General features: G+C 42.4%; 1 protein-coding gene across 2 annotated transcripts in view; it reads right to left on the minus strand.

Moving 5' to 3' along the window:
- The window catches only part of LOC109864448 (leucine-rich repeat and immunoglobulin-like domain-containing nogo receptor-interacting protein 2), a 317,575-nt gene that overhangs the window by 47,702 nt on the left and 249,010 nt on the right, over window positions 1-20,863 (minus strand). The gene's annotated exons all lie outside the window — the stretch shown is intronic.

Genomic DNA, 20,863 nt, shown 5'->3' on the forward strand with positions numbered 1-20,863 from the left:
CCATTAAATATACACTCCCTGTACTTGCTACTCGTCCCCAGCGTCGGTCCTCACAGAATGCTGACAAAGCATCAGGGTGTTTTTGTTTTTGGTGGTGACGTTAGGTCTGGGTGCTGTTGCCGATGGAACTGGGGTGCCTCACCTGGCTCGTCGGGCTTCCACGCCTTAGCTGGGATGAGAGGTTTCTTTGCCTCAGTTGGCTTGGCAGGCTCCCATACCACATCATGCCTCAGCCAGCTCGTCGGAATCCTATGCCTCAGCCGGCTCATCAGGCTCCAAAGCCTCAGCGGGATCGTCAGGCTTTCACACCTCAGCAGGATCGTCAGGCTCCCACGCCTCAGCCGGCTCGTTGGGCTCCCACGCCTAAGCCGGCCCGTCTGGCTTCTACGCCTCAGCCGGCCAGTTCGGCGCCCATGCCTCGGCCGGCCCATCAGGCTCGCCCAGGTGGGACGCCGGGTGGCGCCCCTAGAGGGGGAGTACTGTCACGCCTGCTCCCTCTTCCCCTCTCTGGTACTCGAGGGCGCCAGGCTACCCTTCATTACGCACACCTGTCACCATCATGATGCCCATCAGCGCTCATTGGACTCACATGGACTCCTTCACATTGTTGATTGCCTCCTCTATATCTGTTTGTTCCTCAGTTTTGTTACCCGTGTCAGCATTATTGTCATCATGTCATTTTGTTCCCCCATCCAGACGCTGTTCTTGTTCTGTTTGATGTCCATTTTCCATTAAATGTTCACTCCCTGTACTTGCTTCTCATCTCCAGTGTCGGTCCTCACAATTTGAGCTGTTCTTGCCATAAAATGGACTTGGTCTTTTACCAACTCTACCTTGTCACAACACAACTGATTGGCTCAAATGCATTAACAAGGCAAAACATTCCACAAATACAGCTGTGCATAAAATGTGGTGAGTAGTTAGCTAGTTACATGTCTTAACAAAAGACTCCACTATGCAAGTAACCATTTCAATAGAATGTTCATGATGTCACTGCGACAACTGTTGATAGATGTAGCTGGTAAATTCACTCAGGCTATTTAATCTGATTTACAGAGCACTCTAGTCTGAGTGTGCCAGAGCACAGAATAACTGACGAATTTACAAACGCTCAACACCCACTAAATATGGCTGGTGTAGGTAAACGGCAAAAAAACGAATTAAATTGTTGCCAGCAGCACATTTGCAGTCACCAGCGCTCTGCATAACATACAAACAGCCTAACCAGCTCTGCTAGGGTGAGTAAAACGGTCAGTTAGCGGTTCTCTCAAGCTAGCCAACATTAGCCAGTTAGCTTGGGTGCTTGACTGCTGTTGCTCGGACAAACCTACTCCGGCCAGAGCGTCCTTAAAGCGATGGGCGGGGCTAAAGCTTAAGAGGGTGTGAATGATGCTGAATGAGTGTAGATGAAGTAGAGCTCTCCAGTAGGTGGGGGTAGAAGCTATTGGCCAGTCTGACAGTTTTTGCCATGAGGCTCCTGTACTGCCCTTGTCTGAGTGATGGAAACGGGGAGAACAGGCTGTGGCTCGGGTGGCTGTGGCTGTGGCTCGGAGGTCCTTGATTATGTTCTTGGCCTTCCTGTGACACCTGGTATTGTAGATGTCCTGGAGGGCAGGCAGTGTGCCCCCAATGGTGCTTTCGGCTCAGAGTACCACTCTTAGAGCCTTGAGTTCACTTACTTAACAATAAGTGTCCCTTATACAGGCAGTACACAGAATGCTATACCACTTAACAGCGTCTGATCTTATACTCATAGGGGGGACCATTTCAAAATGCTTACGGATCTAAATACAGCAATGTAGATGTCCCATGTTAGGGTTAAATTACAATATTCCTCTTTGCCAAACCTAAGACAACCTCCCAGTGAGGCTAAATGACTCTGGATAGAGTGATACATGGGGATCTGGAGAACGGAGGGAAGTCTGCTTCTGCCTCCCTGTCACTCTGCGGTGCAGTAATAAGTCTCATGTGCTGCATTTCTATAGCAGGCTGAGTGCACTCTGTGTCTCTCTTGTCAGAAAGCAGCTTGAGGCTCTTTCGGGGGCATTTGCCCTCCCTTCTCCCCCCGCCCTGTGGTACCCCATGGTACCCTGTCATCTTGGAAGCCCAGTTTGTGCCCATCACTGTTCCCTGGCACTTAATGCGCCAGGCATTCGTCATGCTGACGTATCATGCCCACACATGTGCTATAGGTTTGTATAGCGAACCAAACAGAAACAAATTTGTTTCCAATTCATCAAACAGTTACACCAAGAAGCAATATGTAACCTCGGAACTAGACTTGATTTTCCACAATGTAAAGGCTGTTTGCCGACAGAAGATATACCAACTTAAATATCTGGCTAACAAAATAAAGTCTGCTCAAACAACTGGTGAAGAGGCGCTGACCAAAAACGAGTGACTATTGAAAACAGTCAGAACACTAGATATTACTTTATCAAATGTGACCTTCCTCCCTTCCTTTACTAGTCACTTTAACTCGACCTACATGTACATATTATCTCAATTACCTCGACTAACCTGTGCCCCCGCATAATTGACTCTGTACCCGTACCCCCTGTATATAGCCTCGCTACTGTTATTTTACTGCTCATCTTTAATTATTTGTTATTTTTACTTAACACTTATTTTTCTTAAAACCACATTGTTGGTTAAGGGCTTGTAAGCATTTTGCTGTTGTATTCGGTGTACGTGTGTGTACATGTGACAAGTACAATTATATATCCGTGTGACAAATACAATTTGATTTGACTTGATTTACTAGGCACCACACATATACATGTTTCTGCAGACAAACACTAAATATCTGCTGAATCACAAATGCATTGTCAAATGCATGATAGTTGTCGAACCTGAGTGTGTATGGGACCCTTGAGAGGAAGTGTCTTACCTCGACATTCGTTTGCAGGAATCTTATGAGGACAGGCCTCCGGTGAAGTCAGAACTTCTTTTTAAGTTTACCAGTGTAAATGTGTCCATATTTCTGTCATTGTGTAACGCTCAAGGCGACATACTCTGTTTCCCTCAGTCTCGTCTTTAGAGTGCAGAGGAAGGTTCGGAAACCGCAGAAGCACCTATGACTTTGTCTTTGACACTTGCAGTACTTTGATGTCGACATTAAAAACTTTATCCCACTCCTCACTGAAAAGCCCCGGGGCAAGTGTTCATTTTAATATGAAGAAACATCCCGGTACAACACCAGACCACAGTATCATCCAATCAAAGATGGATGTTGAAGCCAGTATTATTATGACTTCTTCACCTTTACACTAGGGGAAGGAGGTGGAAGGTAAATGGATGGATTCAATCAACCCTAGAACCCTCTCCACTCTCTCCCCATTCAATTCAGTGGAAGAGTCCTGGTATGTGCGGCTCTTGAAGGATATGCTTGTCTAGTTCCAGCTCCGCTGAAGAAGCAGCCACCAGCAGACAATCACAAAGGAGTTTAACGTGTCCATTAGGCCTGTCAGTTAGCAGCCCCATGATTAATTGCACACTACACGGTGGCAAATTAAGGCAGTCCTCAAGAGCACCCCCCTAATAATTAAGTAAGAGTTGAGATTGCCAAGATGAGGTGATTAGATGGGAGCAATGCTTCTCCCACTCTGACACCAATCATTCTGTCTCAGAGTAAAAAAGAGGGAATAGTGTAATAATGTGTTCGTCCTATACTGTGTGGGAATATGTGTGTGTGTGTTTGAGAGAGAGAGAGAGAAAGAGAATGCTTGAGTGTGTGTGTATGTGTGTGAGTGTGTACATCTTGTGTGTGCGTGCGTGTCTACATCTGGCATGTGTGTGAAAGAAATTGTGTGTTGAGCTGTAACAGAGTAGAGAGAGGGACGATAAGCCCCTGAAATCATTCGAGGTGCACTGTAGGCTCTTTCAAGTGACTCAAAACACAAGTGGCAACTCGCAGGGGCATCCATCATGATCACATGACTGCCTCCCAATCCTGCGCCAGAGTGATACCATCCCTCTTGACCCATGGTTACTTGGCATTAAAGTGGCACCATTGCTTTTTAATTTGTTAAGATAAAAAGAAGGAGCAAAACTACAAATGGTAGCAACAGTGGAAGCAGTAGAGGTCCACATGGGAGGCATCCCTTCAGGGAGACAATATTGGTATATATTGTTAGTAAACCGTACAATGGAGAGACAAAACATTAAGGACACCAGCTCCTCCATGACATAGACTGACCAGGTGAATCCAGGTGAAAACTATGATGCCTTATTGATGTCACATGTTCAATCCACTTCAATCGGTGGACATCCAGCCAACACAACTGTGGGAAGCCTTGGAGTCAACATGGGCCAGCATTCCTGTGGAACGCTTCAGACACCTTGTAGAGTCCATGCTCTGATGAACTGATGTTGTTCTGATGGGAAAGGGGGGTGCAACTCAATATTAGGAAGGTGTTCCCAATGTTCGTTGTACTTAGTGTACTTTATACTGTATCATACATATGAAAGAGAAGGAAAAGCCAGAGAAATGGTCCTGTTGTAAAGAGTTTGTTGAGGAAAGCAATAAGTTGGGTCTATTGTAAAGAGTTTGTCGAGGAAAGCAAGAAGCTGGGTCTATTGTAAAGAGTTTGTCAAGGAAAGCAAGAAGCTGGGTCTATTGTAAAGAGTTTGTCGAGGAAAGCAAGAAGCTGGGTCTATTGTAAAGAGTTTGTCGAGGAAAGCAAGAAGCTGGGTCTATTGTAAAGAGTTTGTCAAGGAAAGCAATAAGTTGGGTCTATTGTAAAGAGTTTGTCGAGGAAAGCAAGAAGCTGGGTCTATTGTAAAGAGTTTGTCGAGGAAAGCAAGACGTTGGGTCTATTGCAAAGAGTTTGTCAAGGAAAGCAAGAAGCTGGGTCTATTGTAAAGAGTTTGTCGAGGAAAGCAAGACGTTGGGTCTATTGTAAAGAGTTTGTCGTTTGTCGAGGAAAGCAAGACATTGGGTCTATTGTAAAGAGTTTGTCGAGGAAAGCAAGACGTTGGGTCTATTGCAAAGAGTTTGTCGTTTGTCGAGGAAAGCAAGACGTTGGGTCCATTGCAAAGAGTTTGTCGAGGAAAGCAAGACGTTGAGTATATTAAAGTTTGTCGAGGAAATAAAGTGTTTATAATGTTTTCTATTGTCTGCTTTGTGTTCCACAACCCTCTCAGGTCAAGCAAGCTTCCATCCAGACCTCATCAAAACACTGAACACTAGTTACCCACAACATCAAATGCCTGACGGCATCTACCCGCCAAAGTTTTCCCTTAACAAGTCCATGGTCTTTTGAAGTGCTTGTCTAAGCAAATCATCCACTATTGGTCCACACAACTCATAAAAATGCAAACAAAAGAGAGTGATATAGAGTATCTCCAGTAGCTAGGAGATTATTGCATGACGACTCAAACTAAATTCCTCCGCTGCTCAATGTTCGCTACATACTTCAGTCTGAGATTGCGATCATTGAAGTCATTTGTGGTGATGTCAAAATGAGGGGTATTGTACAAAACAAAGTCATCAGCGATTGGATCATCTCTAACCAATCAGAGTATCAAAGCCAATGGCACATTTTCAAAACACTGCTTGACCCACGTGTGTTCTGGCCCAACCCATCAGTTTTTGGGACCAATCAGAACGGTTAAAATGTTTTTCCATTCTAGAAGTCATCGGGGAGGTACTCAGATCCAGACTCATTGGGGAGAAGAAAGTAATGTTCGTGGGCAAGGCATAGCGTTTGGCCGGAGAAAGGAGTTTGGGTAGCCAGGCAAAGGAGCTAGGGACCCAGAGTTAGATGGTGTAATGAAGACAGAGCTGTTGTCTAGCTGCTGCTACAAACTGTCAAGTCTAATCTTCAACACTCCCCATCCATTTGCCAAACTTTCTGTGTTGTATTTTGTTCCCTTTCACCTCTGTTTGGCAGAGTTATGGTTAATGAAGGTGACCAATGGGAGGTATTGGTAGGAGAATCAGACTGGCGAACATAACCAGTCATAACCTGTCTGGTTTGGATTTTTCAAGAGGAACACATCTGTACTTACGTAATGAAGAGAAAAGACTGCAAATTGCACAGCGGGGCCGAATGCTTCAGTTTACATTGGCTTAGACCAGTATTTCTTAAACTATGTTTTGGGACCCAAAGTGGGCCCTGAACATGTGAGAGGTAGGTCGCGAGTTATGAGTAAACGTTATAATCACACACTATTTTTTCTTAATTTGGGTCGTTCGAGGACAGTACATTTCTCATCTGGGTCTTGAGCTGAAAAAGCTTTAGAACCTCTGGCCTAGACAAACAGACAGAAGATAACCATTTCATATGACAAGCCGGAAAACAACATTGCCTGCCTGCTTATTGTGGCTGAAATTACTAATAAATGGTGTTTTCTGTGTAAATATACTATCAGCAGTATGTGTGCATTCAGTAATGACTACTTTGCATCACGATCAATAACGGTCACATTGTTGTCAATTGGCATCCCAGAGTGCATCTTTCCAAAACAGACTAATATGATGTATCCCTGGTGGTGTCTGTACATTGTTGTTTGTTTTCCAATCTGTACCTCTAAGTAGAACACAACTTTGCATGAAATTGGTATTATCAATGGCCAAAATGTAGTCCTGCACCATGCATAGCTTTGGAGGTGCAGAAGCATGACTTTTATGCTGTGTGACATGACAAATGTGGTGGATATTCCACAAGGGAAGGAACCAATGAAAGAGAAGGGGCATACTGTAGCATACCGCAGTGTGTCTGTGTGTCTGTCTGTTTTTACTGGCCACCACCATTGTAAATGCAGCATGTGTTCTTGTTGGTTCGTTGTCAAACGCCCTGGAGTAATCTCTCATAAGAACAGAAGGATCCAGGCAGGAGAATGTCCATTTCAAACCTAATGCGCCTCAGCTCTGCAAATGTAATTGTTAGGAGGAGGGTGAGAGAGAGGGAGAAGAAAATACAATACTTGTATTCATAAGCCTTGTGTTGACACTAAAGTGAGATTGGAATGAAGAATACAGGATCGATCATGCCTCAGCAATTGGCCCGTGGTGAAATTCCCTCATGTGTGGTGTCCGAGCCTATACTCTCCATCTCATCACCAGGGCAATTTAGCCTCGGTTAGAGCTGGTCCATCTTCTCCCAGGCTACTACTTATTTCACCATTTCATTCCCCCCCTGGAAGTGGTGAGTGGCTACTAGAGTACTTCAGACTTCCTCTCTCAGCAGAGACTAGAAAAACCACAGACTTCTGTCTGAAGACACAACATCCGGATTCCTGCATTCATTTGCTTTGTGTGTGGAAAGGAAATACAGTTTGAAAAAAATGATGCATCTAATGGCCCAGACCCCGCCAACCCATCCACTCTACTGTAGGAATATTGTTCCTGGTTGGGCTGACACAGATGTTATATATGATCCAAAATAAAGGCTCTTTAACTATTTACAAATACGTTCTTTCTCATTCTGTTGTTGTTGCTGCCACCCCCACCCCTTCTCTCTCTCCTAAGCAATTTTTTTTTCTCTCCTACCCCTCTCTCTCACTCTCTTTCTCTCCTTTACTCTCTTTTCATTGGTCTCTCTTTCCATCTCCCTTTCTCGGCACTGAACTACTAATCGCAGTGTCTTTTCTCTCTGTGTATGCTTCTTTGTACATCTTGGTTATATTGGTTCCTCCTCCTCTCCCTTTCTCCTTTCATCTCCTCCATCCATCAACCGGGAAGTGTATTTCCCCATGAAGCCTGTGGTGATGAAACATTAATGTGGATTCGAGAGAGAGCCTCCCCCACAGGCTCCCGTTTTGATCTGGCCCATCAAAAGCTGACCCACAAGTGCCTTCTCCACTGCCCGACCAAAAAAACAAAGTTCTAGCCACGGAAATATATATTCCATTGATCTGAATTGACTGCCATTCACGACTCGCGTTCAAAACCTTCACAAGGGTCCCCTGCCAGTCCCGATCTACCCACACACAGACCTGTACCTCTGTAGTTTTGAGCAGTATACCAACACAGTGTCTGGCTGAAGTGGCTGTTATGGTAGATGCCTGTGCAGTGGGAGGGTAAAGAGGACAAGCTTGAAGAAGAAAATACTGTCGATCACTTTACCTGCGCAACACTGTATGACTAGCATTGAGGTCTTGTCAACTAAGCATTGGAGAAAGTAGCCCTGATTCCCAAATCAATATCTGGCTCCTAACCCCTAGGCACGTGTAAATCTGAGCTGATTTAATAGGCGTCCACATTATGGCACTACACAAGTGCCTAGGGGGGTAGGGAATATGGGTTGATTTGGGACTGCTTATAGTCATGATAGTTAGAAGGATATCTGGGTTATCATGTTAGCCATCCTTCTGACTTGCACAGCGAGCTGAACCCCGGAGGTTAAAAACCTCTAGGTCCCTTTCACAACTGTAACGTTTGAGACACAGAGGGAGTGATAGCCAATGGCTGAATCTTTTGGGAGCAGGTCTCTCCCTGCCATAGAGAGGGGAAGTCGCTATGGACAAAGTGACACCAGGTATGAAACTGGGACATCGCTGTTCCCCAGAGGAGGTGAGTTAGCTCCCAGCGAGAGACCTGCTGATGCCTCCTCTGCTAGCTCCAGAGTCTCTCCAAGTCTTAAGACTCTGCACCAACATTAAAGGATTGTTGGGCCTTTGACAGTCAACCACAGTCAATGGGTAGGTCATGCAGGGACTTTGTAAGAGTCTGAACATCAGCTGGGTATGACCTACTGTAGCTTTCAGCAGTATGGGTCAACTTCAAAGATTAGGACTGTATCGGGAGACACTATAGTAGGTAAACCAGTCAAAATTCCAGGTATGCCAAGTAAATCCTCCTGGCCTAGATTAAAAGCTCTACAGGGCTAACGACCAAATTCATTTTGCAGTGTACTAACAAATGCCAATGCTTTTGGCTTGCACTGTGTGGATTTTTGGTCTGGGCACTGATCATTGTTGTCCTCTGCATTTCTCTGTCTCTTCATTTATTTTTCTCTCTTTTCCATAGCTTATATTTCTCCTCTCTCTAAATTAAAATATCTTGGCTGTTCTATTCTAGCTCGAATTTCTACCCTTCTGCTGACCCCCCCCCCCCCCCAAAAAAAAAATCATCATCATCATCTACTTATTAATCTCCTAGACAGATCATATCAGAGTTACTAGGGACCTAAACATCAAGTATGTCAGCGGTCTGTTGAAAAGGATGGTTTCCATGACAACAGAAACCCCAGACCAAATCATTCTATCTGGCCTGCAAATCAGACCCGAGCAAGAAAGAAACATGAAAGACTAGGTTATTTTCAACGAGGAGGAAGAGACTGAAATGCCAAATGACAACTTTCATGGTCCCTAACTATAGTACAATTGAATGCATACATTCATTAAAGAGGACCATCTATTGACTGGAGCTAATGGTGTTATTAATGACACAAATACAAGACTGACATGATGAGAGGACCATGAGTTTGGATACTTCGTGCACTAACGATTTGCTCACTCCAAGTAATACTCACCTACATCGTGAATAAGGACAGTTGTTCATCATAGAAGCAGCAGGAAATAAAAAGAAAAGAGAAGAGAAAAGAACATTAGCAATGAAACAATGGACGTTTACACAGCTTTACATCTGTGAAATGATGTAGTCCAATCCTTAGACACACAAAACATAACCCAGCGTGAATGTATCCCTTTCAGTTTCATTTGACACATCCAGAATTCAACAAGCACCCACTTCAATATTGGTTGTTAACTTGATTGAAAGATTCATTAAAACCATAAGGGATGTAAACAGACAGGGTACACAGGTACGCATAAAACAACGGAACGTCAGCATGCAGTTATATTGCTCTGGGCAGGTCAACTATTTCAATTAGCATGTTTGCTTCCCTTGTTTTACAATGGTGGCCAGGAGCTAACTAGGCCAACGTGGTCACACGCATTTCAATTGAATTCTAGAGGACATCAGTAGTCTATCCAAAAACGCTATGCCAATATTCTTCCCGCTTTATAATCACCACTAAACGTTGGCGCCTCTTGAATTAGACTCTTTTATCAAAAAAATTGCTTCCCAATTAAACCAAAAGAAACACTCTATTCAATGTTTCAGAGTCTGGATAACAGGCAAGTGTACGTGGTATTTCAACTGCAAGCTGCTCAAATATAGTAGAGGCCTTCATCTAGCATGATTTAGTGTCGCTGGTGTGAGTGACACTAGCAGATCTGCGGCTTTCGCCTCAAAAGCTGAAGCCAGTGGGGACTCATAAATCATAGGTGGATTTAGTTGCTACCATTAGCTTGAGACCACATTTTACAGCGAGATAGGTTTCCCAGCCCAGCCGGCATCCGAGAGAGAGAGAGTGGAGAGACCACAGTGAGAAATGACAGCATCACCCTGGATCCGGCCCACATATCATTTAAGAGCCAATTCTTTCAGTGGAGTGTGAAAGCATGGATGGCGATATGGTGAGCGGGGATGAAGAAGTGCATTTTGGGAGGTACTGGGGTTCCTGCAAGGTGATGAGGAACTAGTAGAGATAAATGGGACCTGGTGTAGTGTTGTAGAGAGATTTGTTGCTACTGTACCTTAAAACTTCAAGACCACTTCCTGGACGTGTTCCTTTATTGGCAGTATTAACTTTTCTGGTGAATTTTTCAAATAAACGGAGTTCATTCAGTAATGCACTGCACACGGACATTACTTTACAAAATGAAATGTAACTAAATATTTAGGTGGAAATAATCAATTACTCAATGTAGTCTGTACTCATGTCGGGCTACTATCCAAAATGCTGCACACTGCATATTAACAAGAACACAAACTGCTGTGGCAAATTGAGGAGGCATCCGCGCAACTAATAAATAATAGCAATGGATGGATAAGTGACGAACCAACAGTCCCTGGGTACCACCAATTATCATCTGCTGCAACTACTAACCACCTAAACACAACCTACGGCTGTTTTTGATTTCCACCATTTAAATGAAAATTATTTATTTGCATTTTTTATCGCCCCCTTGAGATTCTGTTTGTGACAATGCTCTAAAGTCATTACACTCTTTCAGGCAAGTAAACGAATGGTTGGGCTTGTGCCTAATGTGGTTATTATACATAGTAATGGCTATTATTCAACTCCTGATGCTGTCTGCACTAGTCTAATAAAGAGAATAATGCAGTATGGTTTCTGATACCATTTTATTTAGTAAAGCAATATAAATGATTCATTATAGCAGTATGCATAACGATGCTAATAAAATGACAGACTGTCAGTTTGGCTGATTTCCTATATTCTCATAACTTCAATCTTAATGGCCTTCACAAAAACACAGCACGATAGGTGGTTGTGTGAGTCATAACACAGCGTCTTGTCGTGGAATAGGAGATCAGAGAAACAGCCCAACACTGCAGTGATATTCAGCTTGAGCCTACTGCAGCCAAGAATGGGCCTCCCGAAAAAGTCTCCCTTGGTTGAAGTGAATAGGACAGAGCTTAAGTACCTCAGAAACATTTGGGAACAAGGTAGAAGGCGTGTTAATGAAATATTAATAATCCTCCAATTGAAATCTTCCTGCTTCACCATCCACTAAAGTGAGCTCAACCACTTCCGCTCTCCTGTGAGTCGGTCCCGTTACTGATAATTATCATCCCTCACATGACAGAAGGCAGTTTGGAAACCCTTATTTCTGGGGATGAATGCTTCACCAGCCTCCTCGTCCTTTGAAAGAGGACACCCAGGTATTTAGTGAATTGTGTGTGGAGAAATGATCGTGACGCTTCTTCAAGCAGTGGCTCTTTGAGAGGAGAGATAAAAGTACACAGTCTGCCAGTCAATTCATTGCTGTGTCTTGTCAGTTAGGCTGCGCTTCTACAGGCAGCCCAATTCGGATATTTCTTTCCATTCATTTGTCTTTTGGACAATCAGATCAGTTATTTTACTAATAAATGGGCAAAAGATCAGAATTGGGCTGCCTGTGTAAATGCAGCCTTAGAGATTGGAGAACAGCCCAATTGGAGTTCTAGAGGGGAAAGGGGGAGAGAGAGTTGATTGTGTGTTACTTTCCAGCATGGCTGCTTTAGTAGGGAATGAACACAAATAACCACATGTTCACTTTTTTTCTCAACTGGAAATCCACCTCTGTCCTTCTCTGTGAGTTAGAAAACGTCTAAATCTCGGTTGAGAATCTAGGTGGAGGGTAATGGAATTTCCGCTGTGGGCATCCTCCAACACCAAATAGCCGTCTCACAAGACTGTGCACTGCAATGAACCACAAACTGATAACATAAGTCAATGGCTACTCTTGAAGTCCTGGTGAGGAGAGAGAGAAAAAGGACAAGGGGAGATATTCTCAAAACAGCCAAAGATATAGCAATTTCACTGATCCAAGGCAATCTTTTGACTCTCTCATTCGGTGATCGTCGAATGTCATTACTTTTGCACTCCCATCACTCAAGTGCATCCACTGGTTCCATAAATGGATTGTTGGTGGATGAGGCTGGAATGGTAGACGTTTCCAACAGGACATCTTGTCTTGAACAAAACTGTTTCTCTGAAGTCTTAAAGAGCTGATGAAAGCCAGGGAGAAATCACAATTTAAGAACTCCAGTCATCAAAAGTGACAAATGAAGTACATCACAGTGCTGCTACTTAATATAGATGTGATATATATCATTGATTGTTCTCATAGTGATGGAACCTGTGAACATTGTTTTTGGTTCAATTCTAGTGACATTGTCTGAAATCCTTCGAAGATCCTTGAGATGAATATCAACTCATACAAATGCCAACGCATTGAACTACTACTTAATGGTAGTAGTAATATGGTAATGGTAATACATTAACCCACAAAGCAAGACAACAGCAACACAAGATTTTCAAACAACTGTCTGTTTTTCAATGAACCCGATGTGTTAATAACAATTATAGAATGCGTGTTTAAATCAGGTAGACAAGGATTCGTTCTAATTTCTCCTGAGCAAGTCTCTTCATCATAGCAAATATCGATGCCAGGTTTTGATGTGGTTTTCACAGATCTTTCACTTATCAGAATCACAACATAACCAGTTTGATTTTCTTAGAGGTCATTGGAGCTGTTAAAATATGGTTCTGGTATGCCTTGATCATGAACCTTTTAATGGACTAATTCCACCAAAGTGTTATATGAATGGGAATTAAGAACCAGATTATACTAGAAAATCTAATCATAAATAGGATTGTGGATAGTGAGCAATGTAATGAGACACAACTTGAGAGAGAAATGTACTTGCTAATTTGAGTGTAAGAAATGGAGATTCGTAGCCTCGTACGAACCATCCCGATCTGTTTTGCTAAACAGAATGTACGGTCGCGAGATCCGGATGGTTCGTTCGAGGCTAGGAGATTTCATTCTTAGTTTTCTAATACAAATTACTAGAATCTTACACGGTAAATGTCCACTTTGACACCAAAGAATGAAGTAAAGATGTAATATGTAGCTGGAAATAGAAAGAACCTCTTGTGAGTTATCAACCCTTTTCTCCAACATTGCGCTTGTTTGCTGAGCAGTCCCTTAGAGCCACTGCTTGCTCTGTTTGTTTGTGTTTACTCTTCCCCGCAAATATACCTGAAGCCCTCTTTCTCTCTGTGTTTACTTCCCCAGTGGTGGGGATGAGGGCTCCGACTGAGCCAATTGTTTCAGCTTGTCCTGATGTTAGACGTGTAAGGAAAACTCTCCTGCACAGACAGACAGACAGGCAGGCAGGCAGGCAGGCAGAGACAGAGACAGAGACAGAGACAGAGACAGAGACAGAGACAGACAGACAGACAGACAGACAGACAGACAGACAGACAGACAGACAGACAGACAGACAGACAGACAGACAGACAGACAGACAGACAGACAGACAGACAGACAGACAGACAGACAGACAGACAGACAGACAGACAGACAGACAGACAGACAGACAGACAGACAGACAGACAGACGCAGATAGATACACACACACAAACACTTCCTCTCATATAAAATACCTCCTCTTCTTTAGGACAGTACTGGAGACAGGTCTGACAGTGTATTTGTAATGACACTCACAGACTTAAAGGCCCACTAATCCCCTTGTTTTCTCCTTCTTCCTCTCTTGCTCAGCAGAGAACTCATAGGCAATCATTAAGGCTGAGGTTTAGTGCTTACACAGCAGTGGTCGATGATGACTATCGATAATGGCATTCTGACTGATATCCAGCCCTGAGTTGAAGGCATAAAATATGATTACCATTTTGGCTGGCGGATGCTTCCACTTCTCCGTCTGTGTAGTCTGCTGTTTTACTGTCTAATAAAGTGCATTCCGCACCATTTTGGATCGTTTAATCAGCCTTGTGTGTCTACTAATATTTTGTTTTGACAAATATATCATATTTTTAATTTAGACAATTATATATTTCCTAATTAAATAATAAATGTCTCCACTTTCCAATATTTCATTTCAAGAACTTATTTAAATGATGAATTAAATTATTCCAAATCAAAACCCCATTCAGAAATATTGGTGTGGGTCTATTAACAGTAAACTCCTGTCCATTCAATTTTCACACAATATTCCACAAAATTATACTATTAAAATTCAATATAAAAAGCAGGAACATGGGTTTCTCATTGCAGCCTTGTTTTTCTGCCTGGATCAGCAGATTGTTTTATTTTTGACTGCGCCTCACCCAAAGATGCTCCTGCAATTAATGAAGCGTGTACGTTTTTTTCCCGCCTCAAGTGGGCTGGACTGGATAATCGACCTCCTAATGGACGCAATAAAGTACCTGACACACCAGTCTTTAATACGAAGAGAAAACATTTCTCTTCCCCGGCATGCAGGAAACTCTAAGAAAATAAAGACCAAGAGAGTCATTATTTTCACTCAGTGGTCTCATAAAAAAGGGCTGAATCATAACCCATAACAATATCTTGGTCTATTAGAAGAAAAAACACATTATGAAATCCAATTAAAAACCCATAACTTAAGTGTTAGATTGCACACATGGGTGGAGCTACGTGGCCCTCTCGGTACAAAGGAATCAACTTGCTGCAATTCCTCTGCAGTCTACACAGTCAATGCTTTGAGCCCTGCCTGCAGGGTTTGTGTCAGACAGACAGGTTCTTTAATCATTCATATTAGTTGGTGCTCTTCTTTCAATACTGACAATGGAAAGTAGCTCAGTCTGCCTTCATCCGTGTTGTAAAATATTGTACCACTCTCCACATATCAGAATAAGCTGAACATCAGCTACTGTTGCAGTTACTTCAATACATCTTGAGTATTTCTGATAGACTCCTTTCATAAAGCTAATTCTCAAAAGGAGCCCCATTAACTGAAAAGTACTGCCTATGGAGTACTTCTCAGCACCATATTCCCAACCAGTTAGATAACAGTCCACAGATTCACTTCCTGGAACAATTCGAGAGAGTCTGAGCCCTTTATTTAGTGTCACCATATTTCACTCTCACAACACCTCCTCTCGCCAAATGATTACTGAACCATTGGGCATTGAAGGCAGTTCCTGTTGTGTTTTGACAAATGCCAAAGAGCAGGAAAAGCATGTTGATTTATCCAAGCATTGCGTCCTAAGTTGTTTGTCACGCTTGATGTTGGGGTAATGTTGTTTTGTTCTCTGAAGCAGTTCTCTCATGTTCCCAGAATGACTCCCCCCAACTGACTTGGATACCTCGCATGGAACCGGGCACATTTTAACATCTGCACGATTTACTTCTGGCTGGGTGGATAAAAGCCCCATGTTGGGAACAGGCCTCGATTTCCCCACTGAACGTCGACACACGAGAGGCATTTTGAAAAGACAAGATAGTTATGAAAACAACAAAAGACAATGACCTATTTAAGCGTCCCAAAATGAGCCCCGGGCCTCAGTTTGTTATTTGCTTTGTTTGGCAACCTATTGTGTCAGGCGGACCATTTAAATCATCATGTTAAATGATGCTGAAGACGTTTCCACAGGAGTATGTCTGCCTTTCCTGTCATATTACAGGCTATCCCTAAATGGCTATCCATGACGGCACAGCAAGCTCTCTGCATTCTTATCACCACCAACCCCACTTTAGCTGCAGGGAGCTTTCGAGAAACTGCGGAAACATTGATACCACACTCTCCAAGCTGATCCACCATTCATTTCCCCCTGCCTGAGTACGTGATGGACAAGATGCGTGTCTCCCTAGTTTAAATTCCGCTCAGGGTGGATGATTCTAGGAATGACAGACAAGAAGCCTCTCCTTGCCTTTGAGAGCGGTAGGGAGAGCGAGGCAACAGTCGAGTTCTGAAGGAGGGTGAACTTCACACTTCCCTAATCTCTACTCGGGATCTGTCTGTCGTCCAGCGGAAGCCGAACAGCCAGAGTTTGCACTAATTCAATCATCATCTCTTGATTGGCAGGGGAGCTGGAATGCTCCAGGGAGGGGAAAAGTCCCTGTGGATTTTAAAAAAGATGGAGGGGTAGAAATAAGCTGTCCTATGGACATGTTCCCAGTTGACTGTAGTAGAGACCAGTGCTGGGAGATGGTTGGAACCACAGATCCAGTGACAACGATGTAATGGTTATATCAGTTACAACAGTTATATCTACGTATATGTGCTGAGGGAAGTTAGCAAACAGAAAGTTATGTTTCCAGAAATCCTATGTCCAACTTTCTTCAAATTATGCAGAAGGCTTGCCATGTTGGGAGGGCATGTCAGATGAGTTGAAATAAACATTTTGAGTGAACAAAATTACTCATTATAATCCATTATGTAGATATGGACTGTCCTGTCTCCAGATGCCTGGTGTTTTGTAATACAGTATTGTTATGATGCAATGAGGAGGGAAGAAATTGCAAAGCCATCCTAATGACATGATGTGTTCTCCTAGAACTAAAAAGGAGAGCAGAGGAAAGCTTCTTTATGATTTCGTTACTACGGCCACTTTTGCACTTCTTCTCTCATGCTCTTTCAAGTCTAAAGATGAAGGTTCCTGTGGACAATGTTAGTGGATCTAGTTTTCCATCAGGCCTGCCTAATTTACCTTTCGGAAGTTGAAATTCCCTGACATATTTATGGAATTTCACATGGATTGCACAGTGACATGCATGACATTTGCAGGTGAAAAACACACAGTATATTGTAAACCCCACCTTCGCTCAACATTATTAATACTCAATTCCCTCATCATTTCCTGCTTTGATACTTTGAAACATGCCAATTAAAATGTGTCAAATCCAGAAGTGGACTCATTACCTTGTCAGATACTCTGCCCATCAAGGGTACTCAGGTTAATGTAACGCAAACACTCGGAAATGCATCAACTATCCACATGCTTTGCATTCCTAATGCTTATAGACAGCAAATCAAATAATAATTGTTATCTATGCCTCTATATTAAATTTGGATGTCAACTCTCCAGAGAATGAAAATATTATGAAAGGAATCATTTCATCCGCATGAATAATTGAAAATAAAGTTTCTCAAAGTTTTTCTTTCAGCCCCCAATCTAACACAAAAATCTGAATACTATATCAGAGAACTTGTCACAGACTATTCAAAAAGCATAATGCTGAATCCTTAAGAGACCTGACATAAAGTTATAGAGATAAATATACTTCAATTTCCATGTATCTATATTTTTGTAAATATTGCAAAGGGTAACCACCATTTTGTGCCTGGTACTATGTGCAAAAATAAATGGGCAGGAAATAGTCACAGGAAAGTGAAACTATGAAGGGGATCTTTAAAGCTCACTTCTCTGTCACCGCTTGTTGAATAATTGATCTACACCTGGGAAACCAAGTGACTTTCTACCCAACCCACAGCCTAGTTGTATGTTTCCAATTAATAACTACAGGGCACAATGAAGAATAACCCCAAACAGATGAGTGATTCTAAAGAGTGTTGCAAGGTTTCTGTTAGCTTACCCAGGGCCCCTTGTTTAAGTAAATCTCACGGGATAATGTTTCCTCCACCATGTTCTCAGGGTGTTAAAGGTTCGAGGGGTGAGACATTTGGTGCTGTTACAAAATGTGCATGCAAATATTTGTGCCCTTCATCACCTTTCCTTACAATACGTTACAGAAGCACCTTGCACCGAAATAAATATCCCTGGAGGCTTTAGAGTTTATGATACTGCCTGTATCATACAGACAGTTGACTTTTTGGGTCACATGTTTTATTGATTTGTAAATATTGATTTGTAAATAAATAAGGCTGTTTGGACAACATAGCTTGAACAAATCTCTGATTTTATGGTTTACACACAGTGAGTGGACATGCAATGACGATGTTGCAATCTGTCAATGACTGCAACCAGTTATGTCTGATGGGAATGTTTTTCAGTGGGCTCCAATTGTTATGGGGTTTATTGTATGCTATTATCACTTAGTTCCGAAGGTCTCCCTGTCGACATTTTCCCCCCATGCTGCCTGTGCTTCAGTTGGGTGGAATAGGACATTCTGTTCATGTTAGACAGAACTCCCAACTCTGTGTGAGCAAAGTGTCCTTGATACAGTAAAAACTGGAATAGACTCAAAGTGCTGCGCTACCAATGGTAAAATAACAGCTTATAACAGAGAATACAAATCATTGTGGTTCTATCAAGTAAACAAGGAGAAAGCCAGAGGGAGGAGAGACAGATATTGATTGTCCTATGCTTTTGGGAGATTTCTCATACAGTGGTCAGTCGACATAATGCAAAGCAGGGTTGGGGTCAATTCAATTTCAATTCTAGTCAATTCATAAAAATAAACCAAATTCCAATTGTTCCTTATTGAAAGGCATTACAGAGAACTAGAATTAGAATGAGCATTTCAGTGTACCTCCTGAATTGTCTGGGAATTCAAATGGACTTGACCTCAGTCCTGGTGCAAAGGTCACGTCAGTGGTGATGTAGAGTGTCAACCCTACTGAACGGTATTGAGAGACACCATTCCAGTCAGTAATACGTTTCAGCACCGGCGATTAAACCACCCATAATGCTTGGGGACTCAATAATGACCAAACCATTTTTGATCTGAGTGAACGAAGATTGATGCAGATTTTTGCAGAGGAAAGACAACATTTGCTAGGTCATTAACCACGGACCGCAATTTAATAATTTTCACCGTGTGACGACACAGTCAATGATTTATCTTCTGGCTCTGCCTGGTATTTCTGTAGTGGCACATTGCAGCGTTTGTACAGGTGGTTGATTTATAATGTCAGTGTTAACCCAGTCTAAAGAGTATCACACAGTCAGTGACACATAGCCATAACTTTGAATTGTGGGTAGAGAAGAGCATAGCAAATGTTTTTTCCCCTTATCCATTATCACTGTGTAAGTAGAGCACACTGGAAAATGGCATGTAGGCTCCAGTTACATTAAATGGTCAAGTGGATCTTTCACAGGAGGTGGGATTTTTTCTCTACTTCATAATCACCGAATATATTGAAATTTCTCTCACAAGCTAGTGGTTTATATTAATCAGACATAAAAAGCATTGTAATAGTTCAACCACAAGTCATTCATCTACAGCTACCACCTACTACTTCTACTACTGTTTAAATATCTATTCCAGTGTTGGATTCTAGAGCAAAGATGATATTGTAGTAAGGTGGGCACAGCTATTTTCAACTGCAGAGGTTCTGTGTATTAGGTCACCTACCCACAATGCTTCCTAAGATTCTCAGATTGGTGACAAGGAGAGCAGAGCTGTAGTGTTCTGACTTGCTGGTGGTGACAAGAGGCCACAACCTGATCAGTATTCTCCAAAGAAGAGCATGACACCTACACAAAGCCAGAGATGTTGTGGTACCTCACTCGTTTCTCTGGAACACTCAGCTTGCCTGAATTCACAACCTTCACTACCAAACACAGGTCAGTGTGCAAAGCAAGACCATGCAGGCCTGTCTTATTGAAGCATAATTGAATGTGTATCTCTACATGACAAGTGATCTATTTTTTCAGCTAGCCTGGACAGTATTTAAATATATGTACTTGTTTGGAGCAGTGCATTTACTATTTTGGCTGTATTGATTGCAGGTTATTAAAGAGTCACTGCCCCTAAAAAGCAACTTCTCGTTTATAAAATGGCCTATGTGGCATCGATATGAGCTCATGTCAAAATTGACTACAAATTGTAAATAAAATAATTTTGGTCAAAAAGTCAGTCTTGTCCAAAACTGAGATGTGCAAGATGATTGTAGAAAATTGTATATCATGGAATGATGGCTACCGTAACAGTTTTCCTTGGGTTGGGTTTATTTCAATTTCTGCCCACATGCCCACAGGTGGAAGCACCCAAGTAATCATAAATTCACAGTGCAGCTGCTAACCAATGTTAATGCCTATGGTCAATTTGATTTGACATTCGATATCCCAATGGGGTGTTATGACGTTGGCCTGGGGGTAGGTTTATGACAGTCATAAATACCTCTTCCCCCATTTTTCCTCTCTCTACCCTACTGATGTTACATTTGCAAAACCCTTGGTTAACATAGAGATTCTGGGAACATCAGAAGGTGGGGGGAAATGAACTATATTCTGGTAATCTGACCAATTGAACATATGCGGTGGTACTTAATAAACATGATGTCAGTTTGGTTGTCATCTGAGACATTCTCATCAATGACAAGATGACATAAACTCTACAGTGGAAAGTCTACACATCATAGTTATCGGATTCACATGGAATTGTTGTTCAATTTAAATGTTTGAATATGAAATTATTCGTGATGGGATGAAATGTGATTTTAGCTTCTAAAATGTGAGATTTGGGTTTTCATAAGGCTCTGTTCAATCAGTGGCCCGCCCCTGTGAAGGGACATGGGCTATAAAACTTTTCAAACACGCCTCCTCTCCCTTCCTATATAAAGCCTTGATGACAATATAACCTTCTGTTCTGAGGATGTGAGGACGACGGT

The sequence above is a fragment of the Oncorhynchus kisutch genome, linkage group LG19 (genome assembly GCF_002021735.2).
Source record: "Oncorhynchus kisutch isolate 150728-3 linkage group LG19, Okis_V2, whole genome shotgun sequence".
Classification (NCBI taxonomy): domain Eukaryota; kingdom Metazoa; phylum Chordata; class Actinopteri; order Salmoniformes; family Salmonidae; genus Oncorhynchus; species Oncorhynchus kisutch.